The 7,143-nt window shown below is 36.6% G+C and overlaps 1 non-coding gene across 1 annotated transcript; it reads left to right on the top strand.

Moving 5' to 3' along the window:
- Positions 1–5,367: 5,367 nt before the first annotated feature.
- On the top strand, positions 5,368–5,562 carry LOC119528401. Its single transcript, XR_005215700.1, has one exon. It is a non-coding gene; the product is annotated as a U2 spliceosomal RNA (small nuclear RNA).
- Positions 5,563–7,143: the final 1,581 nt, after the last annotated feature.

Below are 7,143 nucleotides of genomic sequence, written 5' to 3' on the forward strand. Positions count from 1 at the left end.
GAAATACAAAAGGAGGTGCTCAGGAGCAATTTAGGAGGTCTTAACTTTTTACTTTAGAAATTTGACAATAGCCTTATTGAGCCCAGTGGGAAGCCTGGGCCTTATTATTTCATGAAGTTGTAGGTAAGGACAGAACTGCCCATGCTATGGTTTCAAAAACCAAGGCTGTAGAAACAGGGCCTTCATCAACATTGAGAGGTTAACCTTTCCAAGTGTTGCCCCTTGTTCTAGTTTGCTAATGCTGCCAGAATGCAAAACACCAGAAATGGATTGGCTTTTATATAAGGGGGGTTATTTGGTTACACAGTTACAGTCTTAAGGCCATAAAGTGTCCATCAACAAAGGGTACCTTCACTGGAGAAAGACCATTGGTGTCCAGAAAACCTCTATTAACTGGGAAGGTATGTGGCTGGTGTCTGCTTGCTCCCAGGTGGCCTTTCAAAATGGAGTTCTCCAAAATGTCTGCATTGGCTTCCAATGGCCATCTTCAAAATATCTGTCTCAGCTCCAGCTCCTCTCTCAGCTCTTGGGGGTTCTTCAAAGTGTCCCTCTGTAGCAAGCTCACTCCTTCTGTCTGAGCTTATATAGTGCTCTGGTAAACTCATCAAGGCCCATGCTGAACGGGCGGGGCCACACCTTCATGGAAATGATCCAATCAGAGTTATCACCCACAGTTGGGTGGGGCTATCTCCATGGAAACAACCTAATCCAAATGTTCCAACTTAATCAACACTAATATGTCTGCCCACACAAGAGTGCATCAAAGATAATGGCGTTTTGGGGGACTTAATACATTCAAACTGGCACACCTCTATTTCCATTTTATTAACATAAAAAGTTGTGCCTTATATAAGCTAGCTGAGATTCTTTGAAAAAAACTGGAATGTGAATAAATTTGGCAACTAGGATATTGTCTGTTTAAATTAGATATCAAATAGTATTATATATTATGTCATTGCCAACTAACATTTTAATTTGCTCATCTACAATATCTGAGAACCTATTCACTGAAAAGAAAAAGCTAATGAAAAAACAACCAATACACAATAGGCCAAACCACCAAAATATCTAAATTAATATACGTCAATTCAGTTTTTACATGGGAACCTAAAATTAAATTTAAAAAAATTAAATTAGTAAATGCCTACTTGAACTAGTTCATATAGGTTGGAAAGGTTTATTTAGAATTCATCAGTATCCTGTTTTTCATGCAAATTACCTGCTTATTTTTAGTGTCTCTCCTTAGGCCACTTAAAAGATGGAGGCAGCCAGGTAGATTGGGAAGCACACAGATGTGCAAGCACAGGCAAGCAATTGGAAGAAATTTCCTCATTTCAGAAGCGAAGCACTTGGATTGCTTGTCATGCTTCACGAGGCATTGCACCTGGAATGGTGGAAGATGCTGGTATCAGAGTTCTACTAGAATAATTTCAGGCACATGCTTGATTGGCTCCAAGTCAATGAACCTGCTTGGTCATTTGGTTTGCTTGACCCTACACAGATGAATTATAGTATATTGGAAGGTTTTGGTCTTAGTTATGCTTCCAAAAGTAAGTAACTCCACACAGATGCTTTCCTTGAAGTCTGATTTTGTACCATTTCCTCTTCCTCCTGAGCATTCACTGATCTCTCTGTTGTGCTTAGAGGCTCCTTCTTCTGGGCTATGAATGACGAGATTATTCCCATGGAAGGCTGCTAGTCTCTGGTTAGGTATTGGACTATCAGTATGCTTTCATGGAAGGGGCATGGGGTTTACAGTTGTAAGAACCGAAAATAAAAACTTTTCAACCTGGGCAAGTCACACAACTTGAGCTTCAGGTTTCTTTTGGGTAATTGTGGGCTAATAGTAATGTCTGTCCTACATCCTTGTAGGTTTTGAAAGGATCAAATTAAATCACACATTTGAAATTTCTTTGTGTATTGGGAAGTAGGTTATAATTTTTTCTTATTGTTATTTAAAACATTTTAACTTGCATATCATTCATAGACATACATATCACATATTGCAAGATAAAATAAATTACTGAAAATCAGCTAATGCAATATACTAGAATTATGTTTAAATTTAATCCTTGAGATTTAAAATACCTGAAACACATTGTTAAATTATATCCTACAGAAACAAGAAAAAGAACCAGCAAATTGTTGTAGTGTGAGATTCAGGACCAGAATTCTTTTCTGCATCTTAATAGTAAAATTGTTGCAAAATCCAGGAAGGCCAAATGAAAGAAGTTTTATGACTTTGAACACTTTTTTGGAAAAGGCACAAATGCCCAGAATTTATTTCATTTTATAGAAGTGTAATTATTTAAAACTTTGCCATCATTGAATAGCTGTCATATTTATAGACTCCTCCTCCAATATTAAACCTGTTTCCCTTTTCCTCCCCTTGCAAAAGAAGACATTTAGCGGTTTTTAAGAGGTTCCCCTGGTTGAAATCTTCTGTACAATACTTGCTTAATGAGCTGATTAACAACTGTTACTGAGAATTAATGAACCAAATCACAGTCATAGTCACCATATTGCAAATCACTGTGTTGAATTAGGTTATGATGGAGCCATACATTTTACTATGATGACTTTTTCATATCATGAAGGTATCTGAACAGATTGTATACCAGTCTCATTGAAGGAACTCCAGTAATGTTTTGGATAGAGGAAGGCTTTTGGAATTCCCTAAACAGTAAGCAACAAAAGACTCTATTAGTAGAATATTGTTCCATTAAGTACATAAAGCACTTTGATTTTAAATAATTATTCAGAGTGCTTTTGAAATATCTTTTAGTTTTATATTCTTACCATAACTCAAACACAGAGAAATTTTGCCATCTGATTAGGCATCTGTTTTAACACGATTTGCAGCAGAATGGCAAATAAAACATAAATGGCACTGAAAGGGGATTTTAGTTTTGACAATTTGTTGCATTGCCAGATACTTTCCAGTTTAGAAAAATTTAATAAAATCAATTTTTGCATTTAAGCTAGTTCTCAAGATCTCTTAGAGTTGAGTTTTGAATTCCCTTAGAGAATACTTTAACAATGAATAATTATCTCAATAAAGCTGTTATTAAAAATCATGAATAGATGACTATGACTCTATTATATAAGCAGCAAATAATGTATTGTCATGTGCTAATATTGAAATCAGAAGGGTATCTAATTGATTTTATGTAGTTGAATTTCTAAATATTTAGTTAAAATTCAGAATTACTTGTTAGTTTTACATAAATTATGACATTTCCCCTTTACAAGATAGTCTCATGGCTCAAGCATTTAAAAAAGTAATTCAAAATGATTTATTGCAGTCATATGGGGTGTGCTGGTTTGGATGTATTATGTCCCACAGAATGCCATTATCTTTGATGCAGTCTTTGGTGGACAGGAAACATATTGGTGTTGGTTGGGTTGGAGACTTTTGATTGGATGTTTCCATGGAGATGTGATCACTCAGCTGTGGGTGAGATCTTTCATTGGATAATTTCCATGGAGTTGTGGTCCTGCCCATTCAGCATGAGCCTTGATTAGTTTACTGGAGCACTATATAAGCTCAGACAGAAGGAGTGAGCTTACTACAGCCAAGAGGGATACTTTGAAGAATGCACAGGAGCTAAGAGAGGAGCTGCAGTTTACAGAGACATTTTAGAGATGGCCTTTGAAAGCAACTTTTGCTCCAGAGAAGCTAAGAGAGGACCTTTGAAAGCAGACTTTTGCTCCAGAGAAGCCAAGAGAGGACAAATGCCCCAAGAGCAACTGAGAGCAACATTTTGGAGAGAAGCTAAAGGCTAGAGAGGAACATCCTGGGAGAAAGCCATTTTGAAACCAGAATTCCGGAGGAGACACCAGCCACATGCCTTCCCAGCTAACAGAGGTTTTCTGGACACCATTGGCCATCCTCCAGTGAAGGTACCCAATTGTTGATGCGTTACCTTGGACACTTGATGGCCTTAAGACTGTAACTGTGTAACCAAATAAACCCCCTTTCATAAAAGACAATCCATTTCTGGTATTTTGCATTTTGGCAGCATTAACAAACTAGAACACGGGGGAATATGGTTGATTTAATTCAAATATTTTTTAATTATTGTACTCAAGCTATGAATGTGTGTTAAATAAACTTATGTAAAGAAAATATGTCAAATTCTGTATAGCTTAAATTTATATTTTATAATTTATTCTAATAAACAAATAAGATTATATAATAAAAATTGCACAGAAGGTGGAACCCAACGTGAATTTACTGGGGAAGACCCATATACACCAATAGTTTTCCAATTAAAGGTCAATTCATTTCAGCTGGTTTATAAGCAACTCTACCTTTTTATATTGAAAGGTAGGGCTATTACGTCTAAGAAAATACCCTGAATTATTGTTTAATATAACTTACTTTGAATGTGTGCCAGTTTTTCTCCAACTTTGCCACAACACAAAGCACTTTCAACCAAATAAATGTAGCCACTGCCCTCTAAACACACCATTGAAATCCTCTCCAGACTGGAGCTCTGGGTTCACCTCCTGGTTCAAATGCCAGCTCTACTATTTACTAGTTTTTTGACCTTGGGCAAGTTACTTAACTTCCCTTTGCCTCAGTTTCTTCACCTATAAAGAAATAGTATGTATATCAATTCACTTTAAATGGATAAAATGAGATAATAAAAATTTACTGCTTGAACATACCTGATGTTCAGTAAATATTCAGTGAGTATTATTTCATTGAATTATGGGCTTTTGGAATGAGAAGGAATAAGAAGCTAGAATGTGGCAATGATATACCTATTACATTCTTTCTAATTCTCAAATGAACTCTATAAAGCAGGAAGTATCTCATTTTGCAGATGAGGAAACTGTCAGGGAGATTAAGTCATGTATTCATAGTTGCTCACTGTCACATAGCTTCCAAGGGATTTAGGATTCAGGGTTCAGACCCAGATATGTTTATCTCCAAAGCCTCTTCTCTTTTCCATGATGGTTCTCAACTCTGACTGTATATTAGAATTCTTTTAAAAATAATATGTGGACTTCTGGTTTCAGCTCTAATATGTAAAGAGATTGGAAGACAGCACTCAAAACAAACAAAAGAAGCTATACAAACTGAAAATCAGTGACTTTTCCTGACTCATCAGAGTAATGTGGTTGCAGGGCAAACAACCATCCTGAAATTTGGAGAGACAGGTACATTTAGAGAGCCACAGCTGAGATCAGCTTACTTGGAGCAGAAGTCACTGGGGCCGAAAACTGTTAGGAACACTTAATGGCAATTTTGGAAATTGCTGGAGGATGAGTGTGAACTAGCATGAGAGTGAGAAGCTCCTAGGAACTGCAGTTTTAGGGACAATTTCATGGATTTTACCTCCAAAAACTCTACGAGAAATCATTTCTCAGCCTTTTGGCTAAGATCAAGTGTAGTATCTGTTCTTATCAGTTCAATATCTGATATCTCCTCTACCTGAGGACAATGTTCTACATAGATTTTTGGAGCAGGAAGATGGAACAGGAGGAGCTTGCTCCATCCACTCCACACATGAAGCTGGTGTTGCAGTACCTCCAGGAAGCCACACACCTTCAGGGGAGGAAAAAAAAGAAAAACTCCACTGGGTTCTCATGGAGACAAGAAAGATCCCCTCCTGGCTCTGGCAAGGAGCAGAGAGGAGTAACAGTTGTGCAGTGTGCCCAGATTGTTCTCCATAACAGAAGCCCACTCTTTGAGGAAAGTCTATCAGAGCCTTAGCCCAACAGGAGGAAGGACATTTTCCCCACTCCAGCCCCCCCTCTAAGCTTTTTTTGTCTTGGGGAGAGGGGGAGCTTGTGAAGGTCATAGTCCAGGGAAACATTCTCATGAGAAGACTGAGATTTAATCATAAGATTATAAAATGCCACTTCTTCCCCACTACCTCAGTGAGATGGATGTGGACTCCCTCTGAGGAGGAGTACCTAGGGAAGCAAAAATCAACATGAACAAACACAGGGACATTCGAGGAAATTGAAGCCTCTGGCACCTACAGCTACAACACACACTAAACACAGCACAACTGCTAGACAGATTAACATAAAGCCTCACCCTGAGGCCCTATGTTCCTCTGTTTCTATTACTTGATACATTTCATCTAGTTTTCAACAAAAATTCCAAGGATTTTAAAAGGCAAGAAAAAAATACAGTCTGAAGAGATAAAGTGAGCATCAAAACCAAACTCAGATATGCTACAGATGTTGGAATTATCAGGCAGCCAATTTAAAGTAAATATGATTAATATGTTAAGGACTGTAATGGAAAAAGTAAACAGTATGCAAATACCGATGGAAATATAAGCCCAGAAATGGAAACTCTGAGAAAAAATCAAAAGGAAATACTAAAAATCAAAGACACTGTAACAGAAATGAGGAAAGCCTTTGTTGGGTTCTTTAATAGAGAATACATGGCCAATGAAAGGATCAGAGAGCTCTAAGATATGTCAGTAGGAACTTCTTAAATGAAATTCAATGAGAACAAAGAATGAAAAAAAAATAGAACAGACCATCCAAGAACCTTGGGGCAATTTCAAAAAGTGTATCATATGCATAATTGGAATACCAAAAAGAGGAAAGTGAGAATGGGCAGAAGACATATTTGAATATTGGCAGAGAACTTCCCAAAATTAATAAAAGATGCGAAACCATAGATCCAGGAAGCTCAAAGTACACCAGGAAGGATAAAAAAATAATAATAAAAAAATGCATCTAGGTCTATGATATTTAATCTACAGAAAAACAAAGACAAAATCTTGAAAGAAGCCAGAGGGAAAAATACCTTAAATATAGAGAAACAAAGATAAGATTTATAGTGGACTTTTAGTTAGAATCCATGCAGGCAAGAAGAGAGGGGAGTGACATATTTAAAAAATATATTTAAAAATATATTTTTAAAAAATATATATAAAATATATTTAAAAGTGTTGAAAGGAAAAAGCTACCAACCTAGAATTCTATATCCAGTGAAAATATCCTTCAAAAGTGAAGGAGAAATAAACATTTTTCAAGACAAATGAAAACTGAAGTAATACATCTCTAACTGATCTGCCTTGAAAGAAGTGTTAAAAGAATTTCTTCATAGAGAAGGAAAAGGTATAGGTCAGGAATTCAAATCTACAGAAAGAAAGGAAAAGCTTTAGA

The sequence above is a fragment of the Choloepus didactylus genome, chromosome 2 (assembly GCF_015220235.1).
Source record: "Choloepus didactylus isolate mChoDid1 chromosome 2, mChoDid1.pri, whole genome shotgun sequence".
Lineage (NCBI taxonomy): Eukaryota > Metazoa > Chordata > Mammalia > Pilosa > Megalonychidae > Choloepus > Choloepus didactylus.